The following is a 24,566-nucleotide window of genomic DNA, read 5'->3' as shown; positions in this document are numbered from 1 at the left end:
GCGGGTCTTGCCCTGCCTGGTTGGGGGTGACCCATCCTCTGTGGGCTCCCCTTGTGGGTAGCTCTCCCAGGGTCAGCCCTCACACTCCTAGGTCATCCCCTCTTACCAGACCCCAGTTCCGATCTCTTAGTCTCGAAGAGACCAGAGATCCTCCTCATTTTCTTCATGTCTCCCTCAGAGGGACAGAAACAGAGAGAGGATGGAGACCCCCCACAGGTGACTCTGTAGACTATGAGCTGACTTGGTGGGAAGAGTGAAGAATGGATTTAGACCTCGCCCGGGGCTCCAGTGTGCTTGTGGTCAGCCAGTGGCACTCGGTTACTGTTGCTTTCTGGTGCTAAACTTTATCTGCAGGCCCTTCCAGGCCTTGCGATGTCACCAAGGGGTTACATTAAGAGTGTGGGAACACAAGCCCTTCTTCTAGCTACCCCACATCCATCTCTGCAGCCTCAACAGGCTCCCACATATTTCCTTCTTTTATCCTCTAGGCCCTTGGGATTTGGCCTGCTTGTCTGTCAGTGCCAAACGCTCCCCCTCCTGGAGCTGCCTTCAGAACAGGCTGCAACTTTTCCATCATCTTACTTTCTTGCTCTCACTGAAATAAGTGCACAACGTTTTTCTTTTTTGAGGGTTTTTTACTTTAGTCTCTCCAGGGAGATGACACAGTAACAAACATTCGGATAGGAACAGAGACTCCAGAAACAGCTGTTAAACACTGTTCTGAGTTTTACCCCGAGCTACAGATGGCCTGGGCTTCTTCTGATCTTCCCTTCTCTAAACCCTCCTTCTGGGTGGCTTTGTGACAATTCCTGTGGGATTCGCCTGTGCTGATCGTTCTGTCCGGCCTTCTCCGGGTTGGGTGCTGAACTAAACTTCTTAGGTTTTAGGGACTGTTAGGTCGGTGTCACTCCCAGGTTGCCAGTCACATTTTCTGACAGCAACAGGCTGTCAGAAGGCACCTCCTGGGGCTCCCTTAGGCCTCTTCCCTGGATCTGGCAGCCCCCGCTGGTGTCTCTTGGCGGTCCCTGTGGGGTCACCCTCTGGATGTCCTCCCCTGGTCCCCGGCCCTCTTCTATCCTCCCAGTTTGGTTTGCATCTAACTTAGCCATGGGCAGGTTGTTGGTGCTTGTTCCAGTCGCAGATGAATAAGGCCGGCTCCTTCAGCTATTGCTTTATAACATTTTTGGGGTCTTTTGAATAATCATTGTTGCCAAATGACCCCCAAACAGAAGAAAGAGGGCCTAATTAATGACTGGGCTCTGGAGTCCGGTTGCCTGACTGGCAGCTGGGCTCCACCGCTTAGCAGCTGTGTGACTTTTAGAAATTTACTTAGGTCCTTAAAGTGGGGAAAGGAATATATCCGTATTTATGGTTGTCGGGAAGATTAAATGGAGAGCTCTCAGAACAGGGTCTAGCTTGTGGAAGGTGCTTGATCAATGTTAGCTTTAGAGTGGGGAAACAGACCTGGGGAAGTCAGGGTACCTACCCAAGGTCACCAGGCTGGGAAATGGAGGAGCTGAGTTCCAAACCCAAGGCGGGCCTCCTGCAGAGCCCTCCCTCTGAGCCACTGTGCAGTGCCAGCTGATGGCAAGCTCTGTCTTCGCCCAAGGCCAGACCTACATTAACTACCTCTGATGGCTCCCACATGGCCTTCTAGCTTTGTCGCATGTCCTCTGGTTCTCTTCCCAGCATATTGATCAGACTTTAGGGCAACTGGTGTCCAGCTCGCCTGAATAGCAGAGTCCACTGGGCGTCCAGCTCCTTCTGCCTAATCACCCCCTCCACAGCTTCCTTTGTTCTCTGTGATCCATTGTGCAGGTACATCTCTTGCCCGCAGGGGAATGCTCTTGAATAACACCAAAAAATTAAAGCACACAGAACAATAACCATACTATTTCCACCAAGGGAAGGGAGGTTCCCTTGCACAGGCGTGGGCAAACCAGTTCAGGTGCAAAAGAAAGTCGTTTTGGGCTTTCATCCAAAACTCAAACGGAACACACAGGCACTCAATTATTTTTAGGTTTCAAACTGTTCAGGAAACAACGCTTCAGTTTTCCTTAGCCTTGATCATTCAGGTTTTGTCCAGGTTCATAAGGAAATGTTTTGAAACATCACAAGAAAGTCCGAGAGGGGGGAGAGGGCGCCGAGAAGAAGGAGTTGGGGAGGTACCTTTTCTTTCTGATGGCTAGCAGGAAGGATGGAAGATCTTGGAATCGAGCAGGGTCTTGCCATATTTCTGGCCCCATCATAAAGCCTGAGGTGGTTTGGCTAAACATCAGACTGCAGGGGAGTTTCTTTGAATCAAGCTTTACTGCACAGGGAACGTATCAGAGAGTTTCCATTTTGATGAATTTCAAGAGTGTGATCTTTTCTTCTTTTTGACTAGAGAGTTCTAGCATTTTGCTAGAAAGGCAGGATGGAAAAAGTAGGAGCAGTGACTGGAGGCGGAAAACCTGGGTTCCTGTGTGGGCAAGTCCCTGAAGGGCCCTGTGTTTCTCTTACAGAGTGGGGTAGTCTGGGCATGTGCCTCATAAACCGGGTGTGGCAGCCACACCCGAAGTAGCAGCCTTCTTATTACGTATCTTGTTACTGGGAAGACCATGTCAGGAACCAGTCAGGTATAATTTAATAACCTGGAATTCCTTACTGATGCTTCATAAAGAGAAACGCTTTATAGTGAGAATGGGAACTGGGCCTTCTCCCTTTTTAGGCACAACGTTAGTTAAATGAATTTGATGGGCGAGCACAATCCCTACTTTGATCTTTGAAATGGGAACTTGTTACTATAATGGACATAAAAGTTAAAAATGTATTGTTTGTTACTTTAAAAAAAGTTTTTCAATACAGTATTTTATCACACTTACAAAACAGAAATTAAGAGAAAGCTTTAAGAAAAGAATATGCAGTTCAGTATGACTTTTTCATTTCTGAAATGTTTTTATTATGGAAATTTCAAAGATATACACATAAGTAGAGAAAATAGTGAACCGAGCTCCTGCTGTGGATGGAATGTTTTCGGAGCCCGGGATTCATTTGTTGAAACTAATCCCCAGCGTGATGGGATTTGGAGGTGGGGCCTTTGGGAGGTGATTATGTCCCGTGGGTGGAGCCTCATGATGCGATTAGTGCCCTAAGCGGAGAGACAGGAGAGCTTGCTTCCTCTCTCTCTACCACGTGAGGACACAGCGACAAGAGAAGATGGTGGGTATATGCAAACGAGGAAGAGGGCTCTCCCCAAACACCCCATCTGTCAGCACCTTGATCTTGGACTTTGCAGCCTCCAGACTGTGAGAAATAAATGTTTGTTGTTCAAGCCCCCCAGTCCATGGCAGTTTGTGATAACAGCTTGAACTAAGACAACCCCATGTATCCGTTACCCGTTTCAACAGTTAAGATCTCTTGGCCAGTCTGTTTCCTCTATTCTCCCTCATACCTGTTCCTCCATAGTATTTTGAAGCAAGTCCAAGACACTGTATAATTTTATCCATAAATATTTCAATATATATCTATAAAAGATAAGGAATCTTTTTCCCCAATATTTTATTAGGAAAAATTTCAAGCAGAGGATAAAGTTGAAATCGTATCTCAACACTTTAGATTCTACTGTTGACATTTTACTATCTGTGCCTTGTCGCATATCTGTCCATCTCTCCCACTATCCATCCATCAAGCCATCTTGGTTTGGTTTTGATGCATTTCTTCTTTTTTTTTGGTGAGAAAGATTGACCCTGAGCTAACATCTGTTGCCAATCTTCCTCTTTTTGCTTGAGGAATTGACCCTGAGCTAAGATCTGTGCTCGTCTTCTTCTATTTTGTATGTGGGATGCTGCCACAGCATGGCTTGATAAGCAGCGTGTAGGTCCACACCTGGGATCCGAACCTGTGAACCCCAGGCTGCCGGCCAAAGCAGAGCACTGGAACTTAACTTCTATGCCACCGGCCAGCCCTGGCTTTGATGCATTTCAAAGTAGCTTGCAGACATCTGTATACTTCCCCTTAAATACTTCAATATGCATAACATTAGCTAGAGTTCAGTATTTGTTTATAATTTTTTACCCATTGGATACAACATTTTCATCAATGAAATATATATATCCGAAGTTCACATTTGCTGCATTTTGGCAAATGTAACCCAACCCATAATCAAGATACAGAAAATTATTATCACTCCAGAAATTTCTCTCATGCCCCTTCCTGGTCAATCCCTACCAACACCCCTCCCCCATCTCTGATAATTTTCCACCATAGATTACTCAAAACAGTATTTTTGAGGATTCAGTTTGTCTGTCGTAATTGAAAACTAACACAATATAAATTTTCTCAGGAAAGATTGATTTGGCTTTTCCCCCCCAAATATCTTCGGTTTTTAAAGCATGCATCCCAGGTTTTGGTTAGGGAGCTTTATATTTTCAGCCTCATTCCCCTGTGTGGTCTAAGATTTTGTCTGGGCAAAGGGTTCTATTACTAAAGGGAGTTGGAAAATCCCAGCACCAAGTTCATGTGCATTTGCCAATGTTTTGGCTCCAGGGTTCCCTGGGCAGTTGTCCACCGAGTAGTGCCCAGAGTTACCTTGGTCCCAGGAGCCGCCTGCCTGATCTTTCCCTTGCAGAGGAGTCCGAGGGCTTTGAAGCTCCTTTGGAAGTGTGGCCAGGAGGAATTCTGATCAAATGATCTCATTCCCATTTCCAGCCAATAAAACTCCAAAGAGAAATCCTCCCCCAAATAACAATTGAAAAGATGTTTTACACCCTGTCTTTCCTCAAAGTACCAGATTACCTTGTAATCCAGATGTCAGGGACATTCCCCATCCCCTGAAACTCAAATGAAATTGGATTGAATGCCAGCCCAAGTGGGGGAACCACCTCTGGCCCTGCCTACCTCTCTGGGCATCCTGGGGTGTGGCTTGTTTTCCTTGTCAGCTCTGTCCCTGCCTACCTCTCTGGGCATCCTGGGGTGTGGCTTGTTTTCCTTGTCATCTCTGGCCTACTGAACTCTTCTGTGTCTGGATCACCTCACTCTCCAACGCGTGTTCTTTTGGGTCCCATACCAACCCTGAAATGACGTTTCAGCCCCTTTACTTAGATTTCTACCAAAACCTACTTCCACAAGAAATTTTGTGTGTATAGCAGGCATTTCTAAAAGTTTAGAAATCTGGAAATTAACCTTTCTGACTCTTACATTAAAGAAATGCAAACATCTTTAAAAATTTGAATTCTAGAGATTTCTATTGCTAAAGTACCTTTTATCTACTTGCTCCTATTGCTCAGCTGTGCACTCGCTTCTCTCCCCTCTTCCTAAAACTCCTATTTGTTTTTCACGCAGAACAGTTTTATTTTCTCCCTTTTTCCTTGCCTTCTTCCAAGCCGCCCTCACTCAGCAGGCTTCTCAAGACTATTTTCCTGGTTACTGCTTAATAAAAGTGTAGTGCCAGCATTAAGATTTTATATACATATATAATCTTGGCTTTAGCTTTAGGCGAGGCAATTAACCTTTCTGACTCTGTATTCTCATTTGTAAAATGGAAATGGAGACGATGCCAGCCTTGTGAGGATCAAATGGGATAATGTATGTGAAAGCATCTTGTAAAATAAAAAGTGTTTGTGCAAACAACCTAAATGTGCATGGATGGAACAATAAATAAAGAAAATGTGGTGGATACATAAAACAGAATGTTACTCAGCCGTAAGAGAGAAAAGGATTTTACCAATATCTTAAAATAGATGGCAGATGCTCAGTAGGTGTTTGCTGAATCTGAATTATTACCTCTGCTCAGTAGATTGATTGACAAGCAGCTATTGACTTACAAATCAATCCAGTAAATTTCTTGCTCAAATTTGATTGATATTCTCTATACAACTGAATTAAGTTAAATTAGAAAGTTGTAGGAAATAATCTCGTTATTAAGATGGGTTCTAAGCAAAAGTTTGTGAAGATGATAATAATCACGATAGTGACCACTACTTTCCAACATTTACTAACTTCCCAGGACTGGCTGATATTTTATACATATCACCTCATTTAATCCTCAACGTAATTCTGCAAAGTAGGTATAATTATGCCTATTTTCTGGATAAAGAAACTGAAGTTCAGAGAGGTTAAACACTTTGCCCAATGCCATACAGTTAGTGGCAGAGCTGGAATTTGAACTAAGCTTTAGGTCTCAAACCCTGTGTCAACCATTTAGGGTGACGCAAGGCAATCCATGTTAGTGTTGACTCTTCTCCCCTCTCGGGCTCCCTGTGCTGTGTACCACTAGTCTAGGGGGACAATGCCCCAACATATATTCTAGCTTCACTGCTGCACTCTTAATTCTTACCTTGTGGCTGCAATGGGCTTGCAGTTGCCACACCTGTCAGTGGTCTTCCCCCTAGTCCATTACACAGGGCCTGGCTCTTCATTTACTGCTTTGCCGTAGCCATCTTGAAGTTCTTAGAAATGTTTTTACAAGGGGCCTTGCATTTTTGTTTTGCATTGTCCCTGGTCCTGCCTGAGGGTGGAGTGGGTAATGGGGCAGAACGACCTGGGCATGTCTTGTCGAAACACAAATCATCCAGCACACAGAATCATTTTCTAATGCAGCCAGTTGATAAACCATGAACTAGAGGAGATTGCAGAATTCTCTTTCTTTGAAGAGGTTTAAAAATGGTATAAAGCTTTACTCTTCTGTGATGTGTAAATGTGTTGTTCTGCCTAATGGCAGGGACGTGAGCATTCTTCTTCTTCTTCTTTTTTTTGGTGAGGAAGATTGGGCCTGAGCTAACATCTGTGCCAGTCTTCCTCTGTTTTGTATGTGGGACGCTGCCACAGCATGGCTTGACGAGCAGTGTGTAGGTCCATGCCCAGGATCTGAACCCGCAATTCCTGAGCTGCCAAAGTGGAGCGTTCAAATTTAACTGCTACACCCCTGGGCTGGCCTCATGAGCACTATTCTTGAGGGACCTGCCTGCCTGTCTACAAATCCTTTGTGAGTTCAGAGAGCTTCAAGGAGGGTCAGGGTATCTGTGTGGCACTGGATTTTGTCTTTTCTAGTTGTTACATAAAAGTTTTGTGAAGAGACCATTTTTCCCTTTTTAAAGAATGCATTAAACTTCACACTAACTTGTTAGTGAGAGCCTGAAATGATCCCAGGAGATGCAGGAGAGTCTTCCCGCCCCAGCTCACCTTGCCTGTTCTTTCAGGGCTGCTGTAGACGGTTGTCCCGGAGAGGCTGAGAGAATTCCTGGGGACGGGCTCACACTGCATATTTAAAAAGAAATTCACAATGAGGTCGATTCTGCCCTTCAAGAAGCGTCTGAGTGAAAGAAAACCATCTGGTTTTCCAAGCATATTTGAAATGGTTGTTTGTTTGCAATGATGAGGAGAGATATAATACAGTCCTTCTAGAAACAGAAGTCCTAGTTGTTTCTGCAGATTGCATTTCAAGCAACCAATTCTGGGAGTCACGGGTGTGGGTCGTATGATGCTAACTTTAGTTCAGAGCTGGGGTGGATCAGTGGTTCAGTATATTGCCATTCATGATATTTTAGAAACTTTCCTCTCCCCGTTGAAAAGGATGGGGGATGCAGAAGAGTGAAGGGACTTTTGTAAGTGTGTGCTCACACTAGGCTGGGTCTTTTGGTGGCCAATGAAATAAGCATTTACTGAATTTCTTACCTTTACTGATACTTTCTTCCATGTTACATCGTTTGGTGCGTATTACATGTGCAGGTACTTCTTATTTTTCTATTAGTTGTTTTTTGGTGGGGATGATTGGTCGATGTTTTTATTTCCCCTCATCTAGGCAGATTTGAAGGACATACCATGATGGGAGAAAAATTACTAGACCGAGATTCACGCGAAGCAGCTACAGACAATTATAGAAATCACGTTAGGAAAAAAAATTCATCTTCGAGAAACTCCACCTTTTATCTGGGTGGAGAAACAATTAGAGAACAATGCGAGACAGTATATAATCAAGTGCTAAATTGTGTGGCACAGATAATGAGTGCTATAGGGATTCAGAGAAAGGAAGCGTAAGACGATGAAACAATTCACAGGGTTTTGTGCCGACAATCCCACTGCTGGGGAGAGATGTCTGCCTTTTCTGTGAGAGTTGATTGTGAGGCTCGTCTGGCCCACTCTGTGAATCTGTCGTTAATGGGCAAGATCAGGTCTTTTGTGTGTTCGATTGCATATCGGTTATGATGGAGCCTGCATGAATGGGGTGTGGAAACCAGTAACTTAGAGCGAGTCCTCCTGTCCTGCGAGCGGGCCGACAAGATGAAGCACCCGCTTTAGTCTCCCTGACAACAATTTCTGCCGAGTTGAAAGCCATTAAGGGGTGGATCTCTACAGTGATAGCCTACATTTTCCAAGGGATAAATCTTTTTCTGCTACAGAAGTTGGCAGCTGAATTTCGGTTCCCCTTGCCCCCTCCTTCACACTTTTCACAGAGCAGCTCAAAGGCTAGCAGCAGCTGATGGGGATGGTAAATATTTCTCGTAGAGTGTGAGACGGTGGGGGGTAATCTCTCCCGATTTATAACAAGACATCACCTTCTCAGTGTGAAGGGTTAAAATCAGTCAGGCTGCGATGTTTGTGGGTCTCAGCTCTTCCCCAGGAAGTGCAATACCTAGACGGTTTGAGAGATCCTGACATACCTGAAGTTTTGACATACTTACAGCCTAAAAGAGAAATTCTCCACGAGGTAAATATGGACTGTTTTCTCTGACGGATGTGGGTGAGAACAAAAACTGCAGGGGAGGCGAACCAGCCTGAGCAATCAGTTTGAATCCATATTCAACTCAAGCTCCAGTCAAAGACTGTTGATGAATTAAGATCTGTTTAGCCTGTCTGCCAGAAGGATTGTTAAACTGTACCTTATTGCCTGTCATAGATACCAATTTGGTTGGATGTGTTTGTTAATCATGGTTGCAGTGGACATGACCTCAAAAGAGGTCCCCCCTTTAACTTTGGTTTTTGTTCTTTTCTTTACTAAGTGTGGGAACAGGAAGAAGCACACGGATGCCCAGGAGGCATTACTACAATCAGATTCTAATGTACTTAAAAAATACATATATATATTTTTTTTTGGTGAGGAAGAATGGCCCTGAGCTAACATCTGTTGCCAATCTTCCTCTTTTTGCTTGAGGAAGATTGTCAGTGAGCTGACATCTGTGCCAATGTTCCTCTATTTTATGTGGCAAGCTGCCACAGCATGCCTCGATGAGCAGTGCTAGGGTTGCACCCAGGATCCGAACCTGTGAACCCTGGGCCGCTGAAGCAGAGCACATGAACTTAAGCACTATGCCACCAGGCTGGCCCCTAGAAAAAATTAAGTTCTTTATGTAAACAGTTATTTTCTACCTCAATGGGGAAAAAAATGTGATTGAAACAAGGATATTTCATGTTTACTGTCCACAAAACATTTCCATTTTTATATCAGGACCCGAATTTCAATACATCACTGAGTGGAATGGGGCTGTGAAAGAGCATCTTGCAACCAGGATCTTCCTGCCCCACCCCTTCGGGTAACCAAAGTGGCAACTGATAATAATAATGATAGCTAATATTTCTTGAGACCTTACCATGTTCAGCTACTACGGTTTCTCATAAACCTCACAAACATATGCTCCTCATTTTACAGATGCAGAAACAAGACACAAAGGATGGTAACTTCCCCCAATTAGAGTGGCTAGAGAGTAGCAGAGCGGGGCTCTTTCCCATGCGATTGAAAGCCAAATCCATGCCCTTGACCATCATGCTGTTCCATACAACATGGTGTGGTTTGGCAGGTTTTGATGCAGTACGGAAAAGATCTCTTGTAAACATGAACACAGTTGAGAGAATGGACAACGGGCTCCAGAAATCCAAGGGCAATGGGGAGCTGCTTCTGTGAGAGTGATGCCAATTAAGCAATGCTCTCTTTTTCTTGAGATGGATATACTAGGTCGCCTGCTTGCCTCGATAGTGAAGAATGCGTGGTCTGAGTTCTCCATCCCGAAGAATCTGAGGAGCTTATAGTTGGTTCAGATGGCAGTCCCCTAAAGTTTTGCACTCACCATAGGACTGAACTTGGATCAAGGGACCTCTCTATGAGTGAGAAAAGGCAAAGTTGGATATTTTTCCAAAGGAGTTGCTTAAATATAAGTGTAGGCTGGATAACTACTTCTAATCATTATTCAGGGCCAGTGAAGTCACTTGTTTGATCCTGTTTACACAGCCAAAGAAGGTTATTCACAGGTCAGCCAATCAAGGCCCACCACATGCTTGAACAACACTGTCATTATGATAAAAGTCATATTTGCCCGGTTATTATCTGACTTGCTAAATTTGCATTGGTTCTTCCCACATACGCTCAAAACACGTCATCTTCCCTGTAAACATGTGCAGCAACTTTTCCTGCTTTTCATACTTGCTAAGCAAAAATCATTAAGTATTGATTTTCCTTCAGTGAAGGTACCACAGAGACTTCCCTTAAGGATTCAAGTGAAAACAGTCAAAGTATTTCAATACGTCATATTTCTGGAGAGGTTACTACTAGTTTTTATTAGATTACACAGGTTGAATTCCTTTAAGCCTCTTTCTATTCTTCTTACAGGACTAGATCTGTTTGGTGTGTACTTTCATGGCCTTTAAGGGACTTGGATGGCATGGCAGGAATGGATGTGAAACTCATTTCCAAAGAACTTATCTTAACACTTGTGTAATCTAGCTGCACCCTGGGAAGATTTACGGTCTAGGCAGTTTTGTAATAGCTGAAGTGAAAAACTAGTTTAGAAGAAAGCCAAAACTCCTTTACAAATGAAGTGGCCAATTAGCTGGGGTGAAAAGGAAAAGTTTTTCTAAGTGCTCATTTCACTAACTTATCATTTTCAAGTCATTATCAGGACCGCAGAACTGACTGCAGTCTGATTTTGATGAATGGGAGTCATCATTGCAATTCCTTGGTTTATGTGGGTTGTCCAGGACCCTTGAGGGTTTGTATAGTATCATTAGACCCAGCATCGGCTGGAACACTTCAAGACTAGCTCTAAATCCATCCCCTTATTTGAGGTGCCACTTGTCCTGAATGACAATGAGATGACTTTCCAGACTTGTTGGAACCATGCTGTCAATAGAAATGTCCCTAGCAGGAAAGACCATCTCATCAAGACTTAGTGTCGCCTCATTTGTAAAGGGATTTGCTGACCACCTTGGAAAAGACCTCTATCAGGTACTGCTCTTCTTTCAACAAAAGAGAGCTCTCCCTGGGGCATTTTCCCGCAACTGCCTTTTGCCTCCTTCATCCAAGACTTGTCAAGGAAGCTTATATTTAGGCAATAACTCACTCTAGTCTCACTTTGTTTTCTTGTCTCTAGGACTGAAGGGAGTAATCAGCTTGAATCTTGGAGAAATTCCCAGTTAACAGCAAAAAGCTATCAACCAATCCACACTTTTGGTGAAGTACAGGAAATGGAAAGAATGGTGGTTAACTTTCTTCCCTCATGTTTTGGAATAAACTCCGCTCTTATTCACCTAATGTAGAATCAGATCTTGTGCCCCAAATCTGCACATTCACTTTTGAAGCCCTTCTCCTCCACTCAGTATCCCTTCCCATTATGTTATTCTTCAGCGTCTAGAACTGAACCAAAACGTGAACCATTCAGTAAACAGTTATAGGACACTGATCCAGTGCAAGGCACCATGAGGATTAAAGAGGGCTGCAAATCCTTTTACGTACCTTCCGTGGAGAAATGGGATCTTAGCTCCCATCCCTTAAACCTGGGCAGGCTTTGGGACTGCTTTGACCAATAGAATATGGCAGAAGCATTGCCGTGCCAGTGTCAGGGCCCAGACCTCAAGAAAGTGGCAACTTCCACTTCTTATCTCTTGGAACACCCTCCCTGGGAGCTCTGAGCTGCCATTAAGAAGTCCTACTGCTCTAGCACTGCCCTTCTAGAAAGGTTGCAAGTAGATGCTCTAGTTCACCGTTGCAGCTGAGTCCAGGTTCCAGATATGTGAGTGGAGCCATGTTGAAGACTTCAGACGAGTTCATTCAACAGCTAAATACATCACTATGTGGAGAAAAGGCTCGCCCAGCTGAGCCCGGCCCCAAATTCCAATCCACAAAATCATGAGATATAGTGATTGCTGTTTTAAGCCACCTAATAACCCAATGTTAGAACAAATATTTTGCTAAAATCTGAACTCTAATGCTGCTTTGAAAAATTGAAGTGGCAAATGAGCTAAGGTGGGTCAAGAGCTGGCACATAGTAAACCCTTCGCAAAAGGTAGTTTTTGTGTTACTGTAATATCCCAACTATTTTCCCTGTTCTTAGCTTTTGGCCCTTTGTTCCATCATCCACATCATTGCCAGAATCAACTTCCCAAAGCAGAGTCCTATGTTTCACACGGCAGATAGTGCTAGTTGTCCCTCCAAAGACAAAGCCTGTCTTCTTCCTCAGTAACAGAACCTTTGAAGACTACTTGGATATATGGAGGCACAGACTAAAGACTACATTTCCTAGACCCCTATGCAGCTGGGTCGGGCCACACAACTAAATTTTGGCCAACGAGAGGTAAGCAGAAGTGGTTGTGTAACTTCCAGAAGTGTCTGTCAAGGGAGAGCCATGCTCCTCTCCTCCTTTGTGTTACCTAGAGTGTAAATATGTTGCCTGCAGCCCATCTGCCATCTTAGACAAGGCTAGCAATGGTCACATTCTTAGTGTAGCAGGGGATAAAGCTGGAAGGAGTGTGGAATCCTGACTCATCTGTGCAACTGCCTTAGCAGCTCTGGATTTTTTACGTGAGAGAAAAAAGCCTTACAGATTTAAGCTCCTCTTTTTTTTTGGTCAAATGTAGCTTTACCTAATTTTTGCTAAAACATCTGCTACATATTAGGAGCAGACTATTAAAATGAATAGAATGAGGCTCCTGCTCTTCTGGAGTTCAGTCTTTGTATCTTGGGAAGACACAAATGAATAGAATAATAAAAGGAACAAATGAATGGAACAAATATTATTTCTCATTTTCTGTGTACCAGGGACATCCTTTCATTCATCGTCTCACCTTGTCTTCACAATGATCCTGTGAAATAATGATTGTTGAATCCATTTTAGAGAAGAGGAAAAAGAGTCAGAAAGTTTAGGTCTTTTGCTGAGGGTCATGCTAGTAAGAGGTGAACCCCAAATCTACACCTTTCTCTTCTGGCTCCTGTCCCTCACTATTTCTGCCACATCATGTTGCAATAAGGAGGACATTATTGAGGCTCAATCATTGAGATGAGTTTTACACTCGACTTTGAAAAATTGGTAGATATTTGAAAGACACAGATGGGGGAAGAGAATTCCAGAAGGAAGGGACAGCACAGGCAGAAGTGTTACGGCACAGACATGGCTTGTTGGGGACATGGCAAGTCTTATGGGGCTGCTGGAAAACTGGGTGGGGTCTGATTATCAAGGACTCTGAACTTGGACTTTCTCTGCCTTTGTACCATGTTTTCCTACTTTCTCATATTGTTGCATGCTCTTCCCTCTGTGAACTTGGTTTTTCTCCAATGTAAAGTGAAGGTTGTGTAACTCTCTTTATCAGTCAGGGCACTTCTTGCTAGCTGCCATAACAAACACGCCCCAAATCCTGATTGCTTGACACGATAAAGGTTTATTTCCTGCTCTTGCAAAGCCTGAAGCACTTGTTGGGGGAGGAAGGGTGTGTGTGTAGTGACGAGGGGAATTCTACTATCAGCAGTGACTCAGGTTTCCTTGAGTACATTTCCTTTGTGGGGCCAAAATATTCTGAGGCCTCCCTGGAGTTCTCTGCTGGATGCTTCGCATTCAGCAGGCTGGTGAGTAATGAAAAAGTGTGGAGGATTACACGGCATTTGGTGACTAGGCCTGAAAGTGTCATCCTTCACTTCTGTCCACAGCCCATTGACCAGTCCAAGAAACACGGTTCCAACCCAACTGCAAGGGCAAAAAAGGGATTGGGGGCCTCTCGCCAGTCTCAGCCATGCTGCTCAAACTTCTTCGTGGAGGCGAGGTCAGTGTTTATTGAAATATGTATGAAAGTACTCTACAAAGCTCTTGGGGTATAATTTACATCCAGGTTTATATTCCTTCAAGTTCACATGTACGAATCCTACCCATTTTTCAAATGTCATCTTCTCCATGAAACCATCTTGAATTTGAAGGAGAGCAGAATATGCCATCCCAAAATAGGCCACTTTGCATATTGATGATTTTGAATTAAAGGTACTTGAGAAAAAGCTGGTGCCAGAAGGACTCTCTGAACCTTCTTTGTCCCCCAGAAAAGATGAATCTTCCACATGAAAGTTACCTACTCTGTACTGGGAGGGTAGGAGGCGTCCTTATCACAAGAAATAGGAAATTTAGGAGTGAGAAGCCTGTATAAACAAACCTTCTTATGTCTTCACTAATTTACTACCTAAAGCCCAAATCCCTTCGTCTTGTCAATTCTTTAAGAATTTACTGTTTCTTTGTCCAAAAGCTATGAAAGTTTCCTGCTTTGGTCACTTTTTTGAATCTCTTACTTTTATGGGGCCCCCGTTTGTTCGAAATTAAACTTGTTTTTCTCCTGTTAATCCATCTTCTGTTAATTTAATTATCAGGCCCATCAAAGAACCTCAACGGGAAGAAGGGAAAATTTTTCCACCCTACAACTTCCATCCTCTTTCTCTCTTCCCACACCTGACTAGTTGAAGGCTATCTCTGTCTTCTAACACTTCCCTGCCCTATTTGAATCTTTCTAATTTGCTTTATATATCTTTTATCTCTAAAGAGTCTGGCACAGTGTCTTGCAAGTTTTGAATAAATTGTTGATATATTGGAATAAAAAGAATACTAAAGAGGATTCAACCTCTAGGGTAACATGCTTGAGTCTCTCATCACTTTTTTCCCCCAATTTGCTTTGTAATGTGGACATAATATTGAACCAAGCATAAAAATGGAAGCCAAAACTATAAAACTTGACCATAAATATTGCTTGGGTTAGCATGTAGCTAGCTAAGAGAGGTAGTAGGGATCGTAAGGCGTTGATGCCCACAGTCAACACTGGACAATCTCCTCTCATTTGCCTTCATCTTCCTAATGATACCAGTCCTCTGCTGCTTGAGGACCGAGGAGGAAGATCTGAGTTGCTTACAGTAAGGACATTAGGGAGCTTTGGAAGTAAGTGGCAGTTGGGGTTTGCTTGCCCAACTTGAGCTCCCAAGGTGGTAAGGAGATGATGCTGTCAGACGCTTTTCCTTTCTGTCTACCACTCTGTTGATGTCTAATTACGGTGGTTTATGAATGTTCATGGTGAGAACATTTACTTCCTACTTATACAGAGACAAAGTTGCGTATTTTTCTGGTCTTAAGAAATTCAACATAGCTTCTGGTGTGCCCATATTATTCTATTTCCATGTGGAAGACAAATTAAGTGGGTAATTTTTCCCTTTCCAAAAGAATTTTTTACTTTAACAAATGATTTATGAGATATTTCCTTAAATAACAAGATCCTCTATTGTAGCTAGAGTCTGATTCTCTTTCCAAAAATTCAGTCAACATACAGCATTTTAAGAACTCTTGTCTAATGTAAACTCTTGTACTTACTTGGTGGGGTACTGGTTGGGCTCTGGAAGGTAGCAAGTCTGGTTTCTAGTCCATCTCTAATTCTTGCTGGTTTTAAATAAAATCATTGGCCCCACTTACTTTTTTCAATTTTATTTTCCCATTAGGAAAGAACATGGCTCGGATGGATGTGCTGGAGGAAATGCACCAGGAAATCCCGAGCAGGGTGCAATCAGTCAGCATTAATGCCCACAAGTATCAAAGCTACTTGAAGAAATACAGCTACTTATGGATGGGCGATAAAATTGAATTCATGAAGCAGCTCCTTCTCCATGGGCAATTTCTTGGTGCTGAAGAACTAGAATTGCATGCAGACTAAGAGTGTCAGAACTCCACACTGCAGTCAGCACACTTTGAAGAACAGGCATTGAATTTTAGCCGAGTCTAGCATTATCTTTTTCGATTCCGAGGACAGCTATTAAATCATAAAATATTTTGTGATATAAAGCTCTTGCTTCTGAGAGATCTTTCCTTTCTTCCCTTTAAGATCAACATCTATGAAATATTATGTGAATGAGTTGACAGCTTTAAAAATCAGAGGATATTTAGTGGCTAGCTTCAAGTTGATAGTAAACCTTTTAAAAACCAATGATGAATGTTACAAAAAATGGGGTTTGATGTTTAAGAAGCATCTGCTTAACGATGTAACCTGCAGGGAAAGTAATTTGAATCTGGTTGATTGTGAAAGGAAATTAAAATAACACAAATCATTTGATGAAACCATCCTCATAGAATTCTAATTTAACTCAAATAATAAGTATTTTAATGGTTCTCCTGTGTGCTTATTTTTAGTCTCGTATTCTGTAAGTTACAAGAGAGTTGCTTTCATGCATGTGAAATGCAATTCTCTTCCTGTAAAAACTTGACACAATGCTTATCCATCTGATTTGATTGCATTTGTGTGTTCATTAATATAATTGAAACATGTAGTTTCCCCCAAGTTTTCACAGGCTCATCCCTAATTAACTGTTGGCATTTCCTCACATTACATGTTAGTATAACTGAGTTCGGCCAATTTATTGGTGAAATAGGAAAAAGTTGAGCAGAGGAAGGGAAGCAAAGGTTCAGCTATTCAGTATTGATTGGGGGCCGAAGGAGAAGGCTATGGGCAGCCTTTGAAATCTCTACTATTTTAGCTGCTGAATTCAAGCTTCCAGAAGAGATTTATACAGAATCAAGTGATATGGACTCAAGAAACAGGGTTACCTCCCAGAGATCATAGATATGGCTCTTCACCAACTGGGCCCCAAACTGCAAATCAAAGGAGATTTTTGGTCTCCTAAGTCTAAGAATGTTTTGTGTATTTCCTGAGTATTTTTAAAGATTGGTAGTGGCGATGAAGAAGAAAGATCTATGAACTTGGAAGGAGAAAACAGAGGTTCTAATTCTTACTTGGCCACTTCTGAGTGTTGTGATCTTACAGGAGTGAGTTAATCTGAGTATATTTCATCACTGGGCTGTTGTAGGTGTTTAAATGTAAGAATCACGCAGTCAATCAGTAGATGCTTGTTGAAATACATGTCTTTTTGGAGGGGGCACACATCAAAGGTAGGAAATAAAATGCATAAGATGGTGGTCAATAAAGTAGACAAAGGAAATTTAAATAGAGATAGCTTTTCAAATCAAATCAAATATTTTAAATCCTATTTTTTGTCCTTTACAAATTAATGTGAGACAATCTGACTGAAAAGAATGAAAGAATTCCCACTCTTATTTTTGCTTCTTGCATATTCTCATTTCCCCACATGATAGAACTGGATTGGTAATATTAACAAACCAATGAGATAAATTCATAGCAATCAGGGAAATTTTCATTTTAAAAATGCCACTTTTTATTTTAATGATATTAAATGAAAAGAATTTGGTTGACCGATTTGCTAGGCACCCATTTTTGGTGATAGCTGTATTCCTTTTTATCCTCTATTGCTGTCCCAAGATATGCTTATATTCTTTTGGAAGCGGTCAACTTATACAACTAGTAAAACCTAAGATCTCTCAGCCGCCATCCATACAGAGGAAAGATCTATCAGGGCTGCTGAAAAGCAGGTGCAATCAGGGGAGAGACAGGGCACAGAGATTCTCAGGTCAAGGAGGAAATGATGCCACATGTCGGGACTGGGCCTGTTCAAGGAAAACCATCAACATCACAAGGACAGTTTCCTTGGTGAAAACTGCTTTCTCCTGAACAGTGAGTAACCACATCCTGATGCCTATCTGAAGTTGCTGAAAGTCTGTACCGGAATTAGCAGATGTCTTTAGAGGAACCACATTCACCCAGGAGGGATCGCCACTACTTGTGAAATGATAAGGCGAAAAAGTTGAGCTTTCTATCACGTGGTATCACCCCTATCCTGGAAGCCTTCGCTAGACTAACACCTTTTCCACACAGATAACTTATGGATAAAAAAAATGAAGTGTTGAATTCAGCTAAGTCATCTGTTTTGGGTCTACACAATACTAAATGATCTGTTTGTTTCGTATTTTACTGTTTTGGTATCTTACAGACATGGTATAAACTAGGTAATTCCTCACTACATGTGTAAGTAGATCACAAACAAGCCAATCTCTCCTTATGCTCAAGATCAATTAGAATATAATACTTCAAGGTGTTTTTTGAGACCTGCACCTGAACTGTGGCATAGAGCATTTTAAGGAAGTCCAGTGGGACGAGCGAAACACTTGGGGTTTGAGAAGGAGGTTTGCTAAAATTTGTAGGGGGAACTGTGGTATTTACACAAGACCTTCTAAAATAATTAAGAGCAGAACATCTGCTTCACATTGTTGGCCCCACTACCCACCATCATATTTTTCCTCACTTCATTTGTCTCAAATAACAGTTCCAAGTACATTACACTGAAGTAAATATCCTGGAGAAAAATGCCCAGAGGAAGGTAGAGGTTAATAGTAGACACAGAGTAATAAGCCAAGTTGCCAGAATATCATGGATCGTTCAGGAATTCAAACTTGGTTCTTGAACCTGGAAATTGTTTGTAGGAGCTGCTTTTTTTTTTTCTTTCAATATATTTTATTTTATTTGCTAAGTTTTTTGGGCTCTATTCACAGAAGCAGAAGCCGTGGAATTACAGAACATTGAAGCTGGTAGTTGTCAATTATTGTTTCACGTGAGATGAGGTGTGTGAATGAGTTTGGATTACCAAGAAACAGGACTATAATGAAGACTTAGGGTGGGGAAAAAAGGACACAAAAATCATGGGCCCCTGAGTATCAGAAATTTTAACAAAGCTAATGTGGGACACTGAGGGAAGCATGGAAAAGAAAGAGATTAAAAAGGCTGGTATAAAAATGAAAAATAAGACATCCTATTCAGAAAGAAGCTGGGCTGATTGTTTCAAGGAATTCCAACGTGGAAACTTGGGTGGGAGAAGACTCTGCAAGAGCCCCATGGAAGGAAAATGGAGCGCACTTATCTTCAGCTGCAGATCTCAATCTCTCTGCAGGGTCCCCTGCGTCCTGTGGGTAGGAGGGAGTGAGGGGTGTGTGGGACTCCCGTTGGCTCTAAGATGGAAGTCTGCATTCAAATGGGAGCTTGCAGCTGAGTCAATTTAAAGACAACTGGAACATCTACATCTCAGACCAGCTGTATTAGTCAGGGCTCTCCAGAGAAACAGAACCAACAGGAGATATATATATATATATACACCAGGAGATTTATCACAGGAATTGGGTAATGCTGTTGTGGAGGCTGAGAAGTCCCATGATGTGCCATCTGCAAGTTGGAGAACCAGGAAGGCCACTGGTGTATGTCTTAGAGTCTGAAGGCCTGGGGAGGAGAAGATGGATATCCCAATTCAAGAAGAGAGAGAGAAAATTCGCCTTTCTTCTGCCTTTTTGTTCTATTTGGGCCCTCAAGGATTGGATGGTGATCATCCATGATGGCGAGGGCAGATCTTCTTCACTTAGTCTACTAATGCTAACCCTTCTGTAAAGACCCTCATAGACACACTCAGAAATAATGTTGTACCAACTATCTGAGCACCCCTTAGCCCAGTCAAGTTGGCACATAAAATTAACCATCACACCAGTGAAGGATTGAAAGTTTGAGGAAATAACGTAAAATGCTTTGGAAAATAAGAGAGCTGGTGGATGTAAGAGGTAAGAAGTCTCCTGCAGCAGAAAGAGCTTGTGAGCCCTTTGGTCCTGGGTTGGGAGGGCCAAAGACAGACCCCGAATGCACAGAAACAATTCTTTCATGAGCTTGACACAGCCTGGCATTCCAACCATTTATTTCTGAAGCGTTGGAAATAAAAAGCACTGTTTTGGGAGGATGGGTGTTAGAGTTGGAAGGATCTGGTATTGAAAGTTGGTTAACTCTAACCTTGAGTAAGTTTCCACCTGTGATCTTGGTTTCTGCTTTGGAAAGTGGGGACACTAACAACCTCATTGTAGGGTTGTTGAGTGGCTTAAAAGAGAATATGTAGGTAAAGCACATAGTTAGTGCTTAATTGTAGCTATTAGTAAAACACAATAATTAGTAGAATAGTAAAAGCTTTATTCTTGCTCTGGCCTGACTCTGTCAAGCACCAGCTGTGGGTCGTTAGGCCAGTGAGCTTCTCTCTTTGGCTCTTGATTTTCCTCATCAGGAAAGTAGATCAGGTTGGTTTACTCTAGACTGTTGAACGGGGCGCCTCAAACTTCCACGTGCAGAGGAATCTCTTGGGGATCTAGTTTAAAGGCAGATCCTGATTCATATGTCTGCTCTCAAGCTGGGGAGCTGAGTCTTACTGGGTTAGAGGAGACTGCAGATCCAAAGAGCTCCCAGGTGTTGCTGATGCTGCTGGTCCACGCGCCTCGCTTTCCCCAGCCGGAGTCATCATCTGTAACGTTGAACCTGCTGTGAGTCTAGAAAAAAGCAAACCAAAGTTGAAGCCCTGAGGCTCTGAGAAACTCAGATGGTATTTTTTTCAATGGATGGAGAACATGGCAGAGAGAAGCTGAGGGAGTCTGGAAGGTGGACGATTTAGGCCCAGGGAGACGGGAGTAAGTGACTGATTCCTATCCAAAGGGGAGGTGGTAGGTATGGAGTCGGGGGTGGGGGTAGAACAAAACCAGAGGGTTGTGCATGACAAACTGCATCTAATTCCCTACTGTGTTTAGTCCCTAATGGGACTCAGCAGAACACATATTCTTTAATACTTTTCAAGAGGAGCCACTGTAAAACTTCACTCTGTCTGAATTTAATCCCTTACAAGTTCCTATACTTAATGAAATTACAACAATTCAGCAAACGATATAATTGCCCTAAATACTGCTTTTAATATAATTACATATAGTTCACTGGAATGTGCTATTGCATTCTATAAAATAATTATGACGTATAATGTTATGATAAAATTCTTCATCAAATGCATGCAACTAATGAAGTTTACATATTTCTCTGATGTTGGTGTTTCCATCTGACAATGTCCAGATTCTTAAAAATGATAGGAATGTAAATATATTTTCAGACAGGAGTGGTGGATGGGTCTAAAGTGAGAAGATCAAGGTCAGTGTTTCTTTTTTTAAAATTTTAAATTTATTTTATTATGTTTTTTATTGCAGTAACATTGGTTTATAACACTATATAAATTTCAGGTGTACATCATTATGTTTCGATTTCTGTGTAGATTGCATCATGCTCACCACCCCAGGACTAATTAGCATCCATCACCAGACACATGTGCCTAATCACCCCTTTCGTCTTCCTCCCTCCCCCTTTCCCTGCTGGTAACCACCAATCCAATCTCGGTCTTTATGTGTTTGTTTGTTGTTATTTTTGTCTTCTATTTATGAGTGAGATCATATGGTATTTGACTTTCTTCCTCTGACTTAATACCCTTAAGGTCCATCCATGTTGTCACAAATGGTGAGATTTCATCGTCTTTTATGGCTATTATTCCGTTGTGTATATATATATATACCACATCTTCCTTATCCATTCATCCTTTGATGGGCACCTAGCTTGCTTCCAAGTCTTGACTATTGTGAATAATGCTGCAATGCATATATCTTTATGCATTCGTGTGTTCATGTTCTTTGGATAAATACCCAGCTGTGGAATAGCTAGATTATATGGTAGTTCTATTCTTAATTTTTTGAGGAATCTCCATACTGTTTTCCATAGCGGCTGCACCAGTTTGCACTCTGACCACCAGTGTGTGAAGGTTCCCTTTTCTCCACATCCTCTCCAACACTTGTTATTTCCTGTTTTGTTAATTATAGCCATTCTGATGGGCATGAGGTGATATCTCATTGTAGTTTTGATTTGCATTTCCCTGATAATTAGTGATGTTGAACAACTTTTCATGTGCCTATTGGCCATATGTATATCTTCTTTGGAGAAATGTCTATTCAGATCTTTTGCCTGTTTTTAAAATGAGTTGTTAGGTTTTTTTGTTGTTGAGATATATGAGTTCTTTGTATATTTTGGATATTAACCCCTTATCAGATATGTGGTTTGCAAATATTTTCTCCCAATTGTTAGATTGTCTTTTCATTCTATTGATGGTTTCCTTTGCTTTGCAGAAGGTTTTTAGTTTGATGTAGCCCTATTTGTTTATATTTTCAATGTTTCCCTTGCCCGGTCAGACATGGTACTTGAAAATATGCTGCTAAGACCAATGTTGACTACCTATGTTTTCTTCTAGGAGATTCACAGTTTCAGGTCTTAGATTCAAGTCTTTAATCCATTTTGAGTTAATTTTTGTGTATAGTGTAAGATAATGGTCTACTTTCATTTTTTTGCATGTGGCTGTCCAGTTTTCCCAAACATCATTTATTGATGAGACTTTCCTTTCTCCATTGTATGTTCTTGGCTCCCTTGTTGAAAATTAGCTGTCCGTAGATGTGTGGGTTTATTTCTGGGCTCTCAATTCTGTTCCATTGATCTGTGTGTCTGTTTTTTGTGCCAGTAACATGTTGTTTTGATTACTATAGCTTTGTAGTGTATTTTGAAATCAGGAAGTGTGATACCTCCAGTTTTGTTCTTTTTTCTCAGAATTCCTTTGGCTATTCGGGGTCTTTTGTTGTTCCATATAAATTTTAGGATTCTTTGTTCTATTTCTGTGAAAAATGTCATTGGAACTTTGACAGGGATTGCATTAAATCTGTAGCTTGCTCTAAGAAGTATGGACATTTCAACTATGTTAATTCTTCCAATCCAAGAGTATGGAATGTCTCTCCATTTCTTTGCGCCTTCTTCTATTTCTTTCAACAATGTTTTATAGCTTTCAGAGTACAGGGCTTTCATCTCTTTGGTTAAGTTTATTCCTAGGTATTTTATTCTTTTTGTTGCATTTGTAAATGGGATTTTATTCTTAATTTATCTTTCTTCTTCTTCATTGTTAGTGTATAGAAATGCAACTGATTTTTTGTATGTTGATTTTGTATCTTGTAAATTTACCATATTCATTCATTATTTCTAAAAGTTTTTTGGTGGATTCTTTAGGGTTTTCTATATATAAAATCATGTCATCTGCAAATAGTGACAGTTTCATTTCTTCCTTTCCGATTTGGATCGCTTTTATTTCTTTTTCCTGCCTGATTGCTCTGGTTAGGTCTTCCAATACGGTGTTAAATAAGAGTGGTGAAAGTGGGCATCCTTGTCTTGTTCCTGTTCTTAGAGGGATAACTTTCAGTTTCTCTTTTTCTTTTTTTTTTTGAGCAAGATTAGCCCTGAGTTAACTGCTGCCAGTCCTCCTCTTTTTGTTGAGGAAGGCTGGCCCTGAGCTGACATGCCCATCTTCCTCTACTTTATATGTGGGACGCCTACCACAGCATGGCATGCCAAGTGGTGCCATGTCTGCACCCAGGATCCGAACCAGTGAACCCTGGGCAACCAAAGTGGAATGTGCGCACTTAACTGCTGCGCCACTGGGCCGGCTCCTCAGTTTTTCTCCATTGAGAATGATATTAGCTGTGAGTTTGTCATGTATGGCCTTTATCATGTTGAGGTACTTTTCTTCTATACCTGCTTTATTCAGAGTTCTTATCATAAATGGATGCTGTATCTTGTCAAATGCTTTCTCTGCATCTATTGAGATGATCATGTGATTTTTATTCCTCATTTTGTTAATGTAGTGTATCATGGTGATTGATTTGTGTATGTTGAACCATCTCTGTATCCCTGGAATAAATCCCACTTGATCATGGTGTATGATCTTTTTAATGTGCTGTTGTATTCAATTTGCTAGTATTTTGTTGAGTATGTTTGCACTGATGTTCATCAGTGATATTGGCCTGTAATTTTCTCTTTTTGTGTTGTCCCTGTCTGGTTTTGATATCAGGGTAACATTGGCTTCATAGAATGAGTTAGGAAGCTTCTCCTCCTCTTCAATTTTTTGGAAGAGTTTGAGAAGGATAGGTACTCAGTCTTCTTTGAACATTTGGTAGAATTCACCAGGGAAGCTGTCTGGTCCTGGACTTTTTATTTTTTGGGGAGGTTTTGATTACTGTTTCAATCTCCTTGCTGTGGTTGGTCTATTCAAATTCTCTATTTCTTCCTGATTCAGTTTTGGAAAGTTATATGATTCTAAGAATTTGTCAATTTCTTCTAGATTATCCAATTTGTTGGTGTATAGCTTTTTGTAGTATTCTCTTATAATCTTTTGTATTTCTGAGGTGTCTGTTGTAATTTCTCCTCTTTCATTTCTGATTTCATTTATTCGAGGCTTCTCTTTGTTCTTGGTAAGTCTAGCTAAAGGTTTGCCAATTTGGTTTATCTTTTCAAAGAACCAGCTCTTGGTTTCATTGATTTTTTCCTGTTTTTTTTTTTTAAGTCTCTATTTCATTTATTTCTGCTCTGATTTTTATTATTTCCTTCTTTTTACTGATTTGGGGCTTTGTTCTTTTTTCCAGTCCCTTTAGGTGTAATGTTAGATTGTTTATTTGAAATTATTCTTGTTTGTTGAAGTAGGCTTGTATTGCTAAAACTTCTCTCTTAGAACCACTTTTGCTGTATCCCATAAATTTTGGCATGTC

At 41.5% G+C, this 24,566-nt stretch overlaps 1 long non-coding RNA gene across 1 annotated transcript in view; it reads left to right on the top strand.

The window, feature by feature from the left end:
• LOC139045122 (uncharacterized) overlaps positions 1–12,539 on the top strand; it is a 36,198-nt gene extending 23,659 nt beyond the window's left edge. The window contains exons 2-3 of the long non-coding RNA XR_011502867.1: positions 11,340–11,445; positions 12,426–12,539. This is a non-coding gene — a long non-coding RNA (uncharacterized lncRNA). The remainder of the gene's footprint in view (positions 1–11,339; positions 11,446–12,425) is intronic.
• Positions 12,540–24,566: the final 12,027 nt, after the last annotated feature.

This window comes from Equus asinus, chromosome 4 (genome assembly GCF_041296235.1).
Source record: "Equus asinus isolate D_3611 breed Donkey chromosome 4, EquAss-T2T_v2, whole genome shotgun sequence".
Taxonomy (NCBI): domain Eukaryota; kingdom Metazoa; phylum Chordata; class Mammalia; order Perissodactyla; family Equidae; genus Equus; species Equus asinus.
This window is presented reverse-complemented; position numbering and strand designations above follow the sequence as displayed.